Source organism: Myiozetetes cayanensis, unplaced genomic scaffold (assembly GCF_022539395.1).
Source record: "Myiozetetes cayanensis isolate MyiCay16 unplaced genomic scaffold, myiCay2020 scf4, whole genome shotgun sequence".
NCBI lineage: Eukaryota > Metazoa > Chordata > Aves > Passeriformes > Tyrannidae > Myiozetetes > Myiozetetes cayanensis.
The window spans coordinates 40,946,905-40,967,463 of record NW_026087631.1 but is presented as its reverse complement, the minus strand read 5'-3'; the positions used below and the strand labels follow the sequence as shown (position 1 = coordinate 40,967,463).

The 20,559-nt window shown below is 36.2% G+C and overlaps 1 protein-coding gene across 1 annotated transcript in view; it reads right to left on the bottom strand.

The window, feature by feature from the left end:
• BNC2 (basonuclin 2) overlaps positions 1-20,559 on the bottom strand; it is a 325,106-nt gene that overhangs the window by 233,084 nt on the left and 71,463 nt on the right. The window lies entirely within an intron of this gene.

The following is a 20,559-nucleotide window of genomic DNA, read 5'->3' as shown; positions in this document are numbered from 1 at the left end:
CCCTCCCCCAAAAGATCAAAAGTAGTTTTCTGTTTTGCTTTTTTTTTAAGAAGCTGGTTGAAGCAGATACAATACACCTTTCAAATTGGAAAGAACAAAGAAATTAATCACAGCAAAAAAGAAATCGGTCCCACACAGCTAAAAAGTAATGTAGAAGAAAAAAATTTTTTTCCTTTAAGATCTTTCTTCTGTACTTAAGGTACAGTACCATTTATCAGGTTAAATAATACTATTACAATACTGCTCTAAATTACAAAGTCTTTTTAAAATTAATGTTATTTAAAAATTCTCTTACCCACTTCATCCTTTACATACAGACAAGAAATCATAACTCTTCAAACAAACTTCATAAATGTAAAACAAAATGCATGCAATCTCATAAAAAATGGCCTTTTTTTTTTTAAAAAAAAGCTATCCTTTCCAACACAAGGAACATTAATCTTCTAATAAAATGTACAAATTTAGGAGGACAAATGTACCACTCACTGCTTTTTTCTTAACTCAGGAATAACAATAAACCTGACTCTCTGAAACAACAAAAGAAACAGAAGAGAGCTTCAGTGGCAGCTCTGTGTCATTAGTGTGCAATGAGAAAAGATGAGAAGATGTACACTATGTTGACACAAATGTGCCTTCCCCTCTAGACCCTACATCTCTTGAAAGCTTTTCTGTTAAACTTTCCTCCAGTTCAGCACCATTAAGTAAAAAAAAAAAAAAAGTCTCAGAAGCAGCAAATTCAATATCCAAGAAGAAACAAGCAAGAACTCCAAGAACTGTTGCCTTAAAATATATTAAGTCCACTTGTGGTCAATAAAAATATTCTCACCTGGGGAGGGGAGAATGACACTTAGGAGTCAATTGTACCAACAGTGGCTGTACCTTTACAGCTAGCTATTAGCCCCTCAAACTCCCTCTAAAATTTGCCAGCCTCTTCATTTCTGAAGTGGCACTCAGTGCCTCAGTCAAGCTGCATGCTCAGCTCCTGACCTTCCCACTAATGGCTGTTATTTGTGGGAGGCTTAAGGACACTGTCAATAGCAAGCTTCCTCCTCTCCATTCTGCATCTCTTGTGAGCTCTCCCTCGCAGTCTTTATCTCCATCTCTTACCCACCCCCCGCCTTCTTTTTCCTGTCCTGCAGTCCTCTCCTCTCCCAGAGAATAAAAAAAAAGCACCCGCACACACACATCCATGCACACATGCACGCACGCGCGTGCACACAAACACACACAAAATCAACTGGCATGCAGCAGCAAGCACCTGCAGTAATAGACTCTTTTATTAAAACTGTTATTCTGCAAGACTTGAAACTCCCGGTGGACCGGGCCATGTCAAAGCCGATATAATTAACTAGAGGCTCAGCAACGGATCAATTACCAGACAAGCAAGTGATAGTGAAATCAATGAAAGATCATCAGCCACATTATCAGTGTTGCAACTCATTAGGGTAAAACTGAGAAATGTGCTCAAAGCCAGCCCAAGCAAGGTGGCATTACAAAACAAAGGGCTAATTTGGAGACCCTGCTGTGAACAATCTGTAACAGAATTAGCCTTTTTTTCCCCTAAACTGCAGAGCTAAGTAACGAAATGTGACAGACTGAGAGAAGCAGTTTATTAAGACACCAACTCCAAGTTTATTTAGTTCATAAACTCTCTCCTAGAAAATCAATACAGTCTGTACAGGGTTATTAGGCTGACTAGCTAATACATCCAAATCTGGTCTTCCCAAGCAGAAATCTTGGCCAGAATGCTACAACCTTACATGAAACCTAAGCTCATTCAGATCACTGTATCAAAGGAGGACTATCATTTAATTGTCAAACGTCACTTCTACATCATAGGTTCAGAACATTTAAAAGAAAGATCTTCTCCCCCCCCCGCCCCCCCAACTAACATGACAGTGAAGAAACAAAATTTAGTCTGTCAGTTCTAGTCCAACTCAAGTCATCCTTAAATTTACAGCGTCTCCACAGCATCTTGTTTGGCACAATAGTACCAGCATAGAAAACCAAGAAAAGAAATACTTACTGAATTTCAAACAGAGTAGTAGTCAATAAGGAGATAAAAGTAATCATTATAGGAAAAATACAACAGAAGCCCACCTCCTAAGTAGCAGATTAAGCCTCATCTAACTGTACAGCAATAGGGGCAGGGAGGGAGGCAGGGAGGGGGAACAAAAAAAACCAAAACAACCAAAAATAACCAGACAAACAAACGAACAAGAAACTAAACTGACATGAAAATTTCAGCAGAAATTGTAATAATCGGAATCCACGCTCTGAACCTAGTACTTCCCTTTGTAATCTATAACCCTCTGTTTACTGCCACAGTTCCTTTGGAGGCATAAATACTCTTTGAATTATCTGTGGGAAGCACAGGAACTAACAAGTAATATACAAGTTTGGTATAAACTGAGTAGTTTCTCTCCTCTTTGGCCAACTCTCATAAGAATCTGAAACATTTTAGTCAAGGTAAGGGCTCTAAAGGTATTTAAAACAAATCCTTTCAAAAGCATTTAAAAAATCTCATTTTCAATAGATTTTTAATCAGGAATATGTTCTGCAAGTATTTTACTGCTATCCAATGTCATTTGTACTGAAAGATAAAAGGATCTCTGAAATTATTTTACATTTTCAGCTCCTGGGAATATCCCGATGCTCACAGAAGAGGTGCCTACAGAATCTAGGCTCTAATGGAACTTAAAACAGAGTGCAGTTGCAGTTGTCTACTTCTGTTTTTTGAGAATTTTATGTCCTTTGTGAACTCCATGTGATGTTGAGACTTTGTCTTCTTTTAATTTTAAATAATACTTATTACTTACTGTCAAAGATAATTACATTACATGTGTGACTTTCTGAATCTTTTAAAAATGTAACATTGTTGATTTTGTTACTCCTCTTTAAACTACCAATACAGAAGTGCACCATATGGCAAGAAAGGATAGGAAAGGTGATTAAAGAAAGCCCAGGTGATGCTAAGAAGAAAATCAAGCCAGCTGAATGTGCTATACAATGTACACTTATCTTATTTTTTTTCTAAATTCCATTACTCTGATAATTTAAGCGTTAATTAGTTCAGTCAAAGGGTTAATGCAAATAGTTCAAAACGACTAAACATTGAAAAAAATATTTTCTTCTTTTTGTTCCAATTATTCTGTATTATTAATTAAGCTGTTAAAACATGCAACAGTTACTATCTTCTTAATGTTCAATAATATGTAAACTCTTTAAAGAGATTTTTGTTCCACGTCTCTGCTTTAGATATTAATCAAGAAAATAATTACAGAGGAATTTAGTGAAAAAAATCTACATGCATATAACTATGTACTGTACATGTACGTTCAACGAGGTCCAATTAGTTGGAAAGAATTTGCATTTCAGTTAGTATGAGCTAACAAGACTGTAGGGAGACAATGCGATTCTACTAGCAGGGCAAGAAAGAATGGTGTTTTTCTTAAGCATTAATTCCCATAACTGATAATTTTAAAATGTTACTGATCTTTACAATATTTGTTTTTCAAACATCTAGGAGTTCAGTATAAATGCTTATATTAACTGTACATGCAGCAGTGTCCCTGAGACGACTCCTGGGGAAAAAAAAAAAAAAAAAAAAAGATAAAACAGTGAGCATAGATTTATTATTTCTGTTGATTTAGTATTTAAATTTCTACTTAATGATAAATATCAATCGACTATTTTAAAGGAGAGTTCCTAATATTTGGTGTTCATTCTCAGGATTCATTAAAGGCACTGGGAAAAGATTCTGAACATCTTTATGTCTTTTTAAACAAACGTTCCAATTTTCAACAGTAACGACAGATACACACAACATACACAGGTAGTGAACTCATATCTGTATACATCTATCTCCTAAATCTTTGTACCCTCAACTGCTTTACTGGATAATACCTGTAATTCCCAGAGTTCATTTGGCTGCAGATGTTAATAGTTTCTCTAATTTGTAATGACAGTAAACTGGTCTTTGCTCTTCCTGCATTCACTATTCATTTCTAGGCTTGGTTAAGTAGATAGCTGGGTTAAAGATCAGTGGTTTTTCATGTGACACATTCTGCTATTCATCTAATAGCTCATCAGGACAAAACTGTCCCTGTTCTTGCCAAAATAATGAAAATGGTCCTCCACATCGCATGACAATCAGCCCTTGCTTGTGCTGGAAAAACTAAGATTATATAGTTGAGTTGTTTTAAAGACATTTTGGAACCAAGTATTCCATACTGCCTCCAAAAAGAATATATTTGACCAAGTAAGAAAGAACTCTTCTTGTCATTACAATAATGTGGCAGCAGAGCCTGCCACAATCACACTTAATACTTTATCCATGGATAACAACGAAGTTGTGAATTGTGTCCTGTAAGAAATATAATCTGATGCTTGAAAATTATGCAAAGCCATCTTGATGTTCAGATTCAAAGAGGTGGTGAATCAACCACGGTAATGTCATTCTTTATCATCTCCTTCTCCCTAAGAACTATATACGGGACTCACTCTGCAAATCTGTTAAGAGTCTGTGAAATGTTAACAGATGTCTGAAATGAAAAAAAATAGGGTGGGAGGGCTAATAAAGGAAACCTCCCCTGAACAGATAATCCACCCAAATTTCCATATTACAAAGAAAAAATATTGGCAGCACTGTATTCTCTCTGAAACCTGTCATCCTTTTGTAAAATATTTTGGTGTGAGTTTTAAGAGGTAACTTCTGATTTGTAACCAAAATGTATTGGACTGATTATGTCACAATTCAACAATGAGGCTGAATACTTCTAGGAACAGTGTTCCAAGTGTCCTTGCTGAATTCTTCTCTATCTTATCTACAGTATTTTGCATTTATCAATCTGCTTTTCACTTTGATGTGCATACCTAATTCACACAAATTCTGGAATTGTTCACATCTACATTTTATCTCTCTTATTTTGTTTTGCTTTTGGTTGTTTGCATTCTTTGCTGTTGTTACTTTCCGTTAGGAAGAATTTTAAGGTTGAATTGAAGCATGGTAGAACTCAACACAGTAGTTTTCACTGTAATTAAAAATCATATTTTCAAAACCCTAGTCTACTCTAAATTGGTTATTCATCCTTTTTTCTTGGTAAATGACATGACAGGACCTTTATCCTCAGAGAAAAGTTTTGATTATGTGTCCTGTTATGAAAGCTTTAGTTCCTAGCAAACTGTCACACTGTAGCTGATCCTAATCACATCTTTCCAAACTGTGAATCAGCACCCCATACCACAGAATCCTTATAAAGACTGCTATGACACAACTTTACCAGAAAAAAGTAAGGTGAAAACTGTGACCTATTGTCTGCAGATAAAACACACAACAGAGATCAGGAGGATTTTAGTCACTCATAGTCACTATGTTTTAATAAGTTAGAGAAACAAAAGAAAAGTCAAATAAAGAAAAAGTAAGCACACAGAGAAGACTATGACATCCATATATGCTGGCCTTCAATATTTAACATGATCACAATATGTATGTTGGCAGAGATGTCCAGTTGCACATTTGAGGGGATGAACATAAACATGGAGAATTTTACACAAATTAGAGAAAAGTTTTTGTCAGCTTAAGTTTATATTATATACATTTGATGTCTTGTTTTGCTTTTGCTGTAAGGTGTTTTGTTTTGTTCGTGTTATTCTTGGTTTGTTGGTGGTTTTTTTCATATGAACAAGCCAATACTGGGAGGTCAGGTCACTTGAAACCCCTTTGTACAAGGGAATCACATCTATGTTTCTTAAACTACTTTGTATGGGAGATATGTCAAATATATGCATTTGTGTGCTCAACAACAGGGGAATACACATGTGAAGCAGAGGTAATCAAATAATACCTATTCCAGTGGATACACATCTATAAATGAAAAATGCAGGTGAAATGGAGGATGCAGAACGTTATAAAAACACTTAACTTGATAAAAACAAACATAATGTCAAGTCATAACAGTGTGCTGATTGTGCCTTTTAAGTGATTAGTTGCTGTTTAAAAGTTATTCTATACATCGGCATGGCATAAACCACTAAACTAAAAAAGTCTGTGCTTTTCTCAAAAGAATATTACATGCCCAGCAAAAATGTGTTGCAAACTCTGTAATTTGCAGACAGGTAAACAGGGCAGTTTGTTCTGCACATGTGGCAATTTCACATCCATTCTTAATTTCACATCAGTGTTTTCGTCAGTGTCTTTTTTTTACATGAAATTAGTACTTAATTTTTTATACCAAAGGGTAAAAGATAACTCTGTTAGAGAATCTGATTCAAAGCACAGTAGATACAAAAAGGTCCAACTGACCTTGATTTAAACTGTGCATTTAATGAAACGTCTATACAGTCCACCACTGAAATAAGTGGGATTTAGACGTTCTGTTTTGATTTACAAGGAATTAAAAGGACAGAGGGCACCTGACATGCCGTGTAATATTGGAAGATGTATAACACAAAAATAAATGTATTTCACTCTTAAAATAAAGTATTTCAAAACCAGTTGTATCTGCTGAGACCTGACTTCAGTATTCAAGAGAAATAGTAGCAAGCTCACAGCATTTGTTAAAGAAAAAATATAAATCATTGAGAAAACCAATTCGAACATTTTGATCCAAAAAAACCTCCCCAAATACGCAGGTTTACATCCACAGATTACCACTTTGTTATACAGGTGTACTAGTATATTACAGCATATTTCAGCTATTGATTATCTGGATTAAGCAAGCTTTAAAGTTTTAATATACTATTAAACTCACCAAGTTTTGCTGTTCTTTTCTGAAAAACATTCTAAACCTGTGGAAATTGTCCATTGAATTGTTTAGTAGAAGACTAATTTAGACTAGACTAGTTTAGAAATTGTCCACTGAACTTGTTTAGCACAAGACCTTCACAAAGCAATTTATTCTTTGGTAGTTAATTTCATTATTCTCATCCTTTTATTAAACTGTGTCTATAACAAGCAAGGCCTCTGTATCCCACAACAGCCTAAAGGGTTTAAGTATAGGCTAAGTTTATGATCTAATTATTCCATAATCTAATCTATTGTGCCACTTCCTAGTAACAATTATTTGTTGCCTAAAACATAGTACTGTCAAAATTAAATAATTAAACTGACCTAAAAAGCCTGCTGGTTTACAGAACAGCTGAATTTTAGATAGCTGAAAAGACACTTCATGCACAAATGCAAGACTGAATTAAGAGCGGCTATTTTTTTCTAATTACTGACTCATTCACAGTACACTTGCCTGAACTGCCCAGTGTCCTACTATATCTCTGGACAATTAGGAAAAGCTGCATTAGCAAGAATTCAGCATTCTCTGTCTCACTTCTCTCTGGAGGACCAGGGAAATGATGAGCTCCATCACCTGGCCAGCAGTAGCAGCAGCCACAAAGTCACCTCAGGGACTTGGACAAAAGAGATTCATCTGCAGCCTTGGCAGCGACTGAATTATGCCTTACTAACAGACAGTCACACGACCACACACTGGCACAAAGTCCTTTCATTAAGAGCTGTTGTCTAAGTGACCTGTCACAGAGTTTCATAAAGCAGCATTAATACTGTGGGCCAAAATGAGATTGATCTTTGAGCTCCGTGGTCTCCTGTTGACAACAGTGCATTATAAAACCAATACTAAATACTTTATAAACAGGTCTCCCTCCAGTGTATTAGAGGAACAGTGCATATTTCATGCCCTATAGTTAGGTAGCCACATATCCATCAGACAATTAAATAATTTATAAGACACTCAAAAGTGCAATGAGACTCAATAAACTTTTAAATACTTACAAGCTACTATTTTGTTTGAAAACATACCAAAACCAACCAACCAACCAACCAAAAAAACCTTCTCACCTGATGAGTACAGAGCATTAGTAAAACTCAATTTCTATAACCTCCTTTCACCTGAAATATCCTCATTGCACACTCTAATCAGTTTAAAAAAATAATTAAAAATATTGGACAAATTTCCTATGTTATTATTTTCATTTCTCTATATTTCAGCTTCCTCTGTTTGGCATCGGACTCCTTTTTTGTCCTTTTGTACATTCTGGCCAACATGGATGCAAGAACCTTCTCCTCTGCAATGCCTGCCATCTGGAACCACCGTGATGCATTTCTCTCTCTCATTCTCCATCTATTTTCAGCCTTCATCTGGAAACAATATGTCTATGTTCTGTCATGTCTAGGTCTATTAACTTCCAGTAAAAAGGGAAAAAAACTTTTTAATTTTATTAACTCTGCACAGTGGTTTTGAGATACAATTTCTTTAAAAGATACTATACAAAACAATTTCTTTATTAAATCACACAATTGCCAGAAAGAAGTTACAAAAAAAAAGTGATCTAAAAATACTTCCTATTCTGTTAAATCTAATATACAATAGACTGAACTTTTAAAGATGTGAATTAAACACAGAATGAAAAAATATTCCTAATTTTAGTAATTCATTCACACTTTCAAAAAAAAAATATGGTCTTTTCAAAAATTTTGGAAAACATGCAGTTATTACAGACAAATATATCTGAGAATGTTCAGCACATTTGGAAGAAAATCAGTCTATGTACTTCCCTTTTCCACGCCATAGAAAAGATATTCTCTGAGTTGCCACCATAGCAGATGAACAGACACTAATTGCATATAAACCACTATAAGTATATTGCTACAATATTTGCATACTGGTTATCCCAACAACAGAGGAGGTTGAACTCTTATAATATCAAGATATGGGGTAAATAAGCTTGTTTCTTCCTTGGTTCATCTGCAAAACAACAAAATGCTCTTTATCAAGAGTCAGAAATTTTCATATATAATAGCATCTGAATCTCTTTTAAAATGAAAATCATAAGCAGAATTTTGCATTATCTAAGCCTTTTTGAACCAGATGTCTTTAAATTGTTCTGACACACTTTAAAAACTGAAATTTCTCTTGCTGGAAGTAGTTCCCAAACTACCACAGGCGTGGAGCTTTGTATAGTATTGTGGATGCCATGGTTTCATAGACAAGCCACATTAATATAGGATAGCAAGCATCTGGAACCCACAGCTGCGTGTGCTCCAGCTCCAAAGCACCCACAGGTCTATGCCAATTTAAACCCCTATTCCCAACCCACAAATCAACCACACTGGTTTTCTTTAGGAACCAGACCTGACATTGAAGCTTTCAGGTTTTCTCCATTCACACAGCTGAAGAGAAAATATGAGTGTTTTGGGGAAAAGGGGCAAATATGCTCTAAAGTAAAATCATAATGGACAATCCCTGTCTTGTCTTTCTCATGGCTTACTTGGGACAAGCTGGCCCACAGGGACCTTAAAAGCGCTATTTAAAGACTAAACTCGATTTTGTTTTTACAGTAATTGCAACAGACTTACAAGGCAAGCACCAAAGAAGTACCTACAAGTCTATCTGTTGTGAAAAGAACAAGGATTTGATGAGTGGGTTTTGGGGGAGAGGTTGTTCAAGGATGGGAGAAAGGGGGAGTGTTTTCCAGATAGTAGTGTTGTTCCTTAGGCCCTCAGATGTAGGGCACTCCTCTGCCCTTCAGCCTGCATCTAAAAGGCATGAAGACAGTTTTAAACACCATTTTGCAATAAAGCCCTGTCCTACAACTCAACAGTGTTAGCAATTTTATTACATGTACAATGGAAAAGAATCAACACGTTCCCCTCCTTACTAAAATACCTTATATCCTGTGCAGCACAATGCTTCGACATTTCTGAAACCAGATAAGGAAATGCAGGTATTTTCATGTTACTTAAGTCAGAATTTTTTTAAGATCTCCCATTCAGTACTAATAGGTCCTAAAACAAACAGCTATGCTTGCTAATCCTTTTTATCACTGGGATGTGGATGTTTCAGCTTATTACTTACCCTGTGTATCAAACAGAAGCTTCATCTTTTGGGCAAAAACATTCTATGACCTGAGATTAAAGTACTTACTACTTTTAATCTGAAAACTGGGCTTGTAAGTTCCTGAGGGGCACACATATGTCCCTTCAGAAACTCTCCAGTTTTGAAACAGAGCTTTTTGTACTTTATGCCGAATACATCTTGGAAATGTAGGCGAGGTTCAATCACGGTAAGAAGCAATAGTTTCCAAAACAAGATGCTTACTTGGAAAATGTGAAGGACACTAACATCTACTGATGTATCCTAGAGTTGGCTGATGGGAAGCACACCAGTGGAGTGGCGAACAGTGACAGGACCCAAAGTTATGTCAGAAGAGGTTTAGGTTGGATATTAGAAAATGGTTCTTCACCCAGAGGGTGGTTGGGTGCTGGAACAGGTTCTCCAGGGAAGTGGTCACAGCACCATGCCTGGTAGAGTTCAAGAAGTATCTGGATGATACTCCCAGGCACATGGTGTGACTCTTGGGGACGGTCCTGTGCAGAGCTAAGGACTATACTCGATGATCCTTGTGGGTCCCTTCCAACTCAGCATATTCTGTGATTTTGTGAAGCAGGTTTGCCCAGGGTTTGCATTCATCCTCTTTCCATGTTAATGCTCTAAGGATGAGAAAGACCCAGGGGAAGAAAATGGCTGAGCATCAGTGATACCCACCAAGCTCCCCCAGGATGCCAGCAGACATTAGACTCTTCTCTCTCCCTTTCCCCAAATCAGTGTCACTCTTTCAGTTTCCATTGAGATTAGAAAAACTGAGCAGCAAAAAGAGTAACCCATTAGATGCATTACTTTAGGTTTGATCATCTGATTATATGCTAAAGACAGAACTACAGAGACAGCCATTAGGACACAGGATAGTTCTAGTATTACCTTATAGATAACTATCAGCAATCTTTAATCCAACTCACTTCCAGGACACCTGCAAACATGTTAAAAGTCAATCATGAAAAACCCAAACCAAACCTAACCAAAACCCAACCTAGTTTCATTTTAGGAAAAGAAAGAAATTTTTGTAGGTGGGAAAGAACATGTCATTCTCTTGCCACTCTTAGAAGGAGTCTTAGAACCAAAATAAAGTATCACCTTAAGTAAACCTGCAGGAAAGGAAGGTATATCACGCTGTTCTTAAAAGATGAAATTTGTCTTAGGAGGACATTTGGATGGAGGGAGAGATTCTGATTTAAAAAAAAAAAAAAAAAAAAATTTGTCTTTTTTCTCTTTTTCTAGAGAGCTCATCTTCTATGCTTAAGCCTTCCAAAGCAGAAAAATCTTGGTGAGTTTTACATCAAAGAGACTAAAAGAGTAAAGCCATAGAGAAATTTTAACAATGGAAACTTTTCCTGTATTTTTACTCCCTCCTCACATACAAGATTAATATAACAAGAATTGAAAAAAACTAAAACCTGCCAAGCCAAACAAAATCAGGCCACAAGCAAGTTTATTTGCTTTGCAGGTCACTTTTCAAAAGGAATACAGGATAAGCATCAATGTAAACATAAGAAAGATTATATATATAGTGTCATACACTTGACTTAACAGAAGAACTAACTGTACAAAGGTAATTGAGGTAAAAAACCCCACACACCTAGAAAGCATAAGGAAAAAAAAAATCATCTGTTTCCTGTCACATAATGTAGAGTTCTTAAAAGAATAAATTAATCTTCATAAAAACGATTTAAGAAATTAACCTTGAACTCTCAGCTTCTATATTGCTGGGAATGCTCCACAATCCCACTACAAAAGTAATCTCATCCCTGTACAGAAAATGGGAATAAATTTCCATTTCTCAATCCGTGATGAACCATTATATTTATAATGAATTTTTTTTTGGTGAATGTACTTAAGTTGTCTTTTTGCTTGTGTGTTTTTCTAAAGCACTCATGATTTCAAATACAGTAATTAACATCCCTGGATACTCATTTAGAAATATTTCCCATATCTTCTCTCTTTTGAACTCTGTCATGACAATTTGGCTTTTTGTCATGAAGAGATCATATTCACAAAAAATTAAAAACTAATCTTTCAGTATCCTTACATTTTGTGTTGAATTAATTCTGATCTTTGATAAACAAGAAAGTATCATTGCTTATCTGGCAAGCTGGAATCCTATACTTGTATACACATATACAGCAGGTGATTTTCACAAGTTATGAAGCTTTTTTTTTCCTACTTCAGAACTGAACCCACAAAATAAATCTAAGAAGCCAAGATACGTTGAATTTTCACTTATTCACAATTTATCTCATGATTACTTACACAAAAACTGAGAAATGGCTTCATTGCTGTCAGCTGCATCCTATATGTATTAAAGCAAAGTCTAAGAGACTTAAAACCAGGCTTATCCCATCTACCTCCTCCAGTTGTGCTGGGTGATGTACAAGCAGAAGGAAGAGAGAGTTCCTGTCTAGAAGGGTCTCAAGCCTGAACAATCAAAAGAGACAACAGAAAGAAGAAAGGAAGTATCTAATTCTGATTTTTACTGTTGGGAAACTGTTACACAGAGCTGGAATTTTAAAATGCACTTCACACCCATAGCTCATGCTAGATTTTCAAAGAGCCAAGAATAGCAGGTATCAGAATACAAACTGAAAAGAGAGTTACTGGCATGATGCTTCACCAGAGCTTTAAAATTAACTAAATGTAGAATTTGCAGTTAAGCTAAAAAGTAAACAGTACTCCTGAAAAAATATTGTCAACGTTTTACAAAATATTGTAAAAATATTCTTGGTTTCTTCTTCCTTTTCCCCCATACCCAAACTTACATACATTTTTCTATCACCTCAAATTTCACTCGGTGTCTTTTATGACTCACTGAATTCAAAACATGTACCTTCTATCACAACACAGAGATAGCAATTAGAAGTACATTGAAACTGCTCTCAGGTTGTCTTCCTAATCCTTAATGTGACTTGATCACTGAGGTCAAGTGCATGATTTGATAGTGATACCTTAGAGGGCAAAGTCAATGACTCTACAGTTTTATTGCTATTTGTTTCACAGAGCAGCATCAAGATTCACTAATCCTGTAGTAAGTGAAACATCCATGAAAGGCAAGTAAATAAAACAAGTGGAGGAAAAGCTTATATATAACAATAGAAACTGAAAGTTACAGCTCATTCATATAGATGCCCACTTCTAAAAACAATTTTGGAGTATGTTTCATTAGAATCTGAAATGCATGTTTCTAGTGAATTTCAATACACATTTGATTTACAAATTCCAGTAAAAATGTGCCACAGCTGGCAGAATAAATTACTGTAATAAATCATTATTAAATAACTGTAAATCTTTAGAATGGCATAATGTCTAATAAAAAATATGCATGCAAAAGTGTGTATTTGTGGAGAAACATTCTTCATATAGGGAAAAACAAATTACAAAACTTACCATCCTGGTAGTATAGGATAATTCAATGAGTAAATGCTGGAATAAAATTCACATAAATATTGCCTAATCTACTGCAATTTCATGTTAACAACTGCATCTGAACAAATTGCATGGTAAAGGGTGATGGTAAAAGTACTATATTTCAGAGCTTTTTTATGTTAAACATTCACATTTCTGGTAGAAGGTAGAAAACTCTAACTCTTGCAATACATCATCAGAGCAGAACATTTACTTTCCAAATACCACATAAACATTGCTTACTGGTTCTCTGCATTTTAGAAACATTTTCTATGTTGGGTTTTTTGGTTTTTGTTTTTTAGTGTTTTATTTTTGTTTGGGTTTTTTGGCAGGGGGAGGGGGAGGAGTTTAAGATTAAAAAAAAAAAAAAACCCACAAAAGACAATCCAACAAAAAAAACACCGGGGGGGGGAGGAATCCCAAAGCACAATACCAAAAAACCCACATACTTTTTTTTAACCTGTGTTCCTGTGATATGCAGCAGATGGACATTTACAATAATCCATTGCTGCAGAAATCAGCTGAAGAGCTATTTGCTTGTTACAAAACTTCCCATGCCTTATTTAGCTCTTACAAGACTTCATTTGTCAAAGTGCAGACACAGTGCTGATGTCACATCCAATGGCACATTTTTAGAGTCAAGATGAGCTGCAGCACCACGACAGACCTAGGAGTACCTTGCTCCTGAGTGTGATTGCTTCCACTGCCTCTTGGGATGGGTAAATTATTAACTGACACTTTCACAACTGAAGAACTGTCTAAGATAAACCCATTAAAACTGTTAGCCTACAGAACACTTCACACTCCTGGTTTGTTAAATCTTTGTCAAAGTCATCATTTGGCCAAGCTTTTAAAATATACATACCCGTCTATATAAAATCTATTTATAAAACTTTCAATTATGAATGTTTTCTCTACATTTCCTTGTCTCATTTTTTTGACCAAATGACATGAACCTTTCAGTTAGAGGAAGGTTGCTAAGGACTGAATTATAAACTGGGAATAACAAAAGCTTATCAAAGATAGAAATATTCTGAGCACTGTCATTCACCTGATTAACTGAACTTACAAAATTCAGTAAGGGTGGTGATGGTTGCTGGAAATTTACTATCTTAGAGATAAAAGTCCATTATTTCAGAAAAAAATCAATAAAAATATTTTCTGGGTATATTTTAAAAAGTTTCCCCAGGTGAGTGAGGAGCAGGGTTGACAAGCCGAAAAAATCTCTTGATAATATATACACTTCTCATCTTTATAGATATTAGAGAGAATCATTAACATTAATATCTGAATTAGCTAACTCTTAAACAGACATACTACTACAGTTAATTCATTGTTATTTGCAATCTGGTCCTGATTTTACTTTAATCCAAGGAAGCAGACAAAGAAATAACATTTTGTGTGCTGACATATAGTATTTCTAGTGTAAAATTCATTGATCCCCAATACATACTGTACATGCAACTACCCTACAGCCCAACTACCTTAAAAAAAAAAAAGGAAAAAAAAATTGACCAATCATATAGGAAGCAAAACTGTTTAACTGCCAAATTTCTGCTTCATTCACAGATAAAGTTGCCATGGGCACTCCCTCTTATGTGAGCATGGAAGAAAAGCCACACTATAACTCCAAATACAACCACACTTGCCATAACATGATCATGAAACTGCACGCAATTAAAATGGTTTGCAGACAGTAAGAACACGCCTGAACATTACGGGTATGCATGGAAGCAACAGAAAAATACACCGTCACTCCTACAGGGATTCGGTTTTGGGGAGCCTAATTGAATGCTCATAGGTACTGATTTGCTGTTCCAGCTGACTTCTGTCGCAGCAGTGAATGGTGAGAGTAACCAGAGCCTGACAGGTCCTAAATCAGGAAACCAAATTTACAAGCCACTTCTGAGGATGTGTCTGTAAGCTGTGCATAAAATGAGAATTATGCTTCAGCTATCTAACACAGATACAGAAAATATTTACATTAAAAAATTACCCACATGCAAATCACTTGTGCAAATGACAAATATTACTTTCAGAATAATAAAAAAAAGTGTTTTACTTTACAGGAAGCACAGATGCCTATCACACCAAAGTAACAGAAGCATTCAAAGGAATTACTCCAGTATCTGCCCAACTAGGGTGTGTGTCTGTAAGTCCATCTGTCTGTGTGTGTACACACACATATTTAGTTATGTGTGTATACACACATATATTTAGTTATGTGTGTATACACATGTACCGACATGGCATCACTGACTACACACACACACACACACACACACACACACACACACACACACACACAGAGTTAAATCTTTTCCAGCCAAAAGGGAGTGCCTTTTTTTTTCATTAACTGGAATTCACCCTGAAGCTCAGAAGGAATTTTGAAGGGGCAGGACAAGGGTTTTGTGCTCTTTGTTTTATCCACACTGCTTTATATTTTTTTCTGATAATTTCAGATAGGTAGCTATACTACAGGCTTACAGGAATTCTGATAATCATAAATGTGGGGGAGCCCAGCTGGTTCTGGGCTCTCAGTAAACTGAGATACTGAAGATGGAACTTCTTACACCTGGCAGAGGGTTAACCACGGACAGTAGGACTCTGACACAGTGAGTTTCCTGTTAGCATGTCAGCCTATTGTGTTAGGACATGTGGCTGTATGTCCAATCATAAGTTGTTATGAAGTGGTAAACCAATGCTGTGTGTACATGTGTCACCCCAGAACTGTATAAAGGTAGCTGCACTGTTGTAATAAAAAAAGCTGCTGGTATCCTGAAACCCATGTCGCCCCCCGCCTCGACCGCGACACATAAAATCCACAGAAGTGTAGTCTTCAGTATGACATTATACCCACAGATACTTTTCTAATGCTCATACACATACAAATAGTGCAATATATGCCTCATTTTATTGTAAAATAATCTGATCCAAATCTCCTCCATGTACCTTGTGCCCTAACAGAAGTATTCATCTAATTCTCTATCCTCCTTTCAGCCTTCTAGTTTGTACTCAGCAGCATAATCCATAGTCCCAATACTAATTTTTCTGAAACTTTCTAACCATGATGCTTATATATGTCTGCACTGACATATGATGTTCACGACACCCACTGCTACTGCATTTTCCTCCAAAAGTTCCTCTGCCTGCAGGAGCAGCATTCAGACATGGACCTATGGACCAAAATATACAATGCTGTTTGCCTATGAATTCCCAACTGTTAATTTTAACAAATCATGAGTGTAACAACAAGATTTATTATATGACTTACACTGTCACATGAAACCCCAGGGAGGAAAAACTAAGAATTTCTTGGAACTTCCACAACGAACTATTCTCCCTTATTATGAATTTAGTTGGTACACTGCTTCATGCAGTATATACCACATACATGATCACATATGACATTAAAGCGGCAGCATAATGACTCAAATGTGCATGAAAGTGAGAACATCACAGTTAGTCTTTCTGGAGAGAATCCCAAATGTCACTATTTCACTATGACAAGTCATAGCAGAAAAGCCTCTGAAAAAGTATTTCCTCGGGGAAGTGACTTTCCAGTTTTAAGAAGGGTCTGGTGAAATGTTCTGGGTTTGATTCCTGAAGCTTTTGTTCTGTATGCAATAAGGTAGCACAGGTACAAACAATAAGAGGTCAAGACATGAGGAGAGACAGACTATTTCCTTTAAAAGACAGAAAAATTGTCAGAAAAGGCTATGTCCTTCATCAGACCAACTGGCATGGAAGAAGTGGACATAATTTATGCACACAAGGCATTCAGGCCTTTCAAGGAGTAGAAATGCTCCTAACACAGCAAATAATAGAAGCTTCAAAAGATCAGCAAGAGCCTAAGTTTGGAGGAAGGAGCTATGCAAGGAACGTGAAAGTCAGTAGCACATTTATCTGAATGAAAGTAAGTATCTTATCTGAAGAAGACAATATGGAGTACTTGTTTCCATCCCATGTGTACAAATGGAGTGTTATAGACAGTTTCACTGATGTCAAAAAGCAGGATTCCAGAGAAGGTTGCTCTGGATATACAGAATTGCAAATGCATCATTGAACAAAGCACCTGATAGAGCAATCACAGTAACTTATGGATATGAAATGGAAGTATGGGAGGCAATGCTCGTTTACTGTAAGCAAAATTAAAATGCTGAGAAAAAATGCAATGTACTATCTCAGGAACCACAGAGCTGGCTGCAAAGCAAATGGAGAAGTAACTTCCTGCTAGATTGGTATTCATACATGTTGTACCTCAAAGTCTTCTACTATGAAAATACAAGAATCTCCTTTGTAAGTCCTGTGACAGAGAATGACAAGAAAAAGTAACAAAAGCCTAACACGGAACATTTTTTTTTTATTTAAAAAGTGTTCAAGAGTATGTGATTGGCATTAAAATATGGCTCTACATTGCTCCATAATAAAAGTTAAAATGCACTCTCTTCCCACCCACACAAAGTAATTTTGTTTAGAGACCTTCATTTCTTTTGGCCTTAGCCCATATGAGGGGTGTGTGATAGAATCAGTGCCAGTAATTGCTTCCATACAATACAAATGTTTGAAAACATTTTGCATACTTGTTATGATTATGTATGACATTTATATTATATTTAAAACTCCAATGGGCTTGCAGATTTTATTTTTGCCTATAGAAAACAAAGACAGCACAGAATGTTCCTCTACTATATCTAAGAGAATTTAAGTTAATTTTATTTTCAGTTCATCCATGAACTTTTAGCCTCTAAACATTTGTTTTTTTCATTGAAAAGAAAACTATGTACATTGAGAATAAAGCTGTGGGAGCTACATAGGCAAGTTTCCATATCCATGGACATAGCGCTGAAACTAGACAGTAAGGCAAATAGCTGCCTAACTCTTGGTAGCAATAATATTCCCTATTTAAAATAAAACACCTGCAAAAACCTTACCCCCACATATATGCATTGCTATTCAATCCCTTATTTTAGAGGTGTAAGATTATTCAGATATACTTTCCTAGAATTAAGGCTTTTGTGAGGAAATTTAACACATAAGAACATTTTCTTTTATAGGTGCAATGCTATACATGTCTCAAATCACTAATCAAATCCTCCATATACCTAATGATTTATTATTTTACTTGACACTTCTGTTTTTTTTGCAACAGCCAGTTTTAATCTACATCCCTAGCAAACAATTGTATACTGAGCAGTCTGTTGCCTAATAAAGTCTCAAATTTCCTTCTAAACTAAAACAGTAGAAAATTAAATTAAATGCATACATCATACAGTAGTTAATGAGATTCTCAAACTTTTTTCGGAATACAGATTTAGTTAAGCTAGCTGCCAATGCTCCATTTACCTGCAATTTAGCTTTTTCATCCTCCACTGCACAGTTGTCATTCCCCCATGCTTTCTTGTCTGCCTTGGAGATGCCACCACTGGTCAATTGCAGGAATACAGTGAAAAAATATCCCATCTAAAGTTACAGTTAAGATCTGGCACCACAGGTAAAGCAAAGACACCTGTACTAGTTTTCTACAAGGCTGTCTCTGAGCAGCTGACAGTCACAATCAAACAGTCTTGCTTAAGATACTCAACAATATCAAATAGATCATGTCAACATTCATCAAGACTGCAATATTTAAGTGCTTACTAGGAGACAAATGATTAACAGTAGCAATGTAAAACTCTTACCGTTGTTCCCACACATTAAGAAAAGTGATTTTTCTACTACTTTCCACATGAGACTAGGAAAAGAGGTGGCAGGAAGGTCATGGAAAAAATGGTTTCCTATAGCAATGGGAAAATCACAGATACAGATCTATAGCAACAGAGTTAGTTAAAAGGACAGTGTCTCAGGTTTTTTATTCCCTGATATCCTCTCTGTCTTCCCATCCTGTTCTGTACTTTTCCCACTGTTCCCGACTACTCCTCTTTAAGTGAGGAAGTCTCAAGTCCTGACCACTAAACACACAGTCCTCCTAACTGTTCTGCTTTGGTTTATCAATGCTAATACTTGGGCATAAACTGCTGCCTGATCTGACAAAAAGCACTGTCATGGGTCATGACAGACCACCACGCTGTCACAATCACCATGATCCCTGCTTCTCTTCCAAATCATAGTTATTTCTGTCATTCATACATACCAACTTAACACCAAGTCAGTTGTGACCACATGTGTTTTGTCACTCTTTTAACTTTCAGTGCTTCATCAACCACTCTTGAAAGACAGAGTAGAACACCTGTTTTTGCCATTAAACATTGTTCAGATTCTTCCGTTTCTTAAATGCGGGCTAAGATACAAAAGAAAACTCTCAATTTACCGTCCTACTCTAATTTTTTTAAACATTCGTGCTCTGCTCCACAACTTGAAGATTTATTACAGCTATGTCATACACTTTTCTGTCACTATGGGGCTTCATTTCAAGTCTTACAAAAAATTATTTTGGCCTTAAAAGCCACCTCTCTGCAAAGGCTAAGGACTTGATCCTAAATAAATATATTTCTATGTAATGCAGAGTTATTAAAATACATTCTGATGTTAAATTACCATAAAGAAACTCCACTTACATTAAATGGAACAAAGGTATCACACTGCTTATTTTGCAAAGGACTGCCACTTTTTATAGCAAGGCTTCATTGAGCTTATAGCTGTGCCATTCCACTCAATGGGATTCAATCATGCTCAGGGAACACAGGTATTATCACCTAACAGATGGTCGTGAAATGTGGCTTTCCAAAGGAATTATCACTTCCCTTTCTTCTTTGTCTAGACAGAGCCAGAAGAAAAAAAAAAAAAAAAAAAAAAGTTGCAGATTCCCAATGGAAAAAATAAGTCCTTGACTCCCAATCTTAACAGCAGCTGCTCCCAGTAGGGAGTCAAAAGAACCTATTTATCCTACTTATATGCACTTTTTTACCAGAATTGAGTGTACTTATTTCAAGAGAAATCCACACATTTAATAGTTACAAATATCTCCCCTAAGTGCTTCAGATTATGACTGGCACGGGCTATCTCTTGGGCTGCAAAGACGGACAGCGCTTTCCATGCATGTGCTAGTTTACTGTGCGTAGCTTCCACCTTCTACCTAAAATACATTCCTGTTGAACACAATGTGTCAGCAGATGATGGAGCAGAGCAGTGTCCTCAACAACTACTGAAAGTGAACATATGAACAATGTTACCTGTTATCACCTGATCCACATGGTCAGCCACTAAACTTAATTGACTATTAAGGCTGCTAAAGGCAAGTGATGGTTCTTCACTT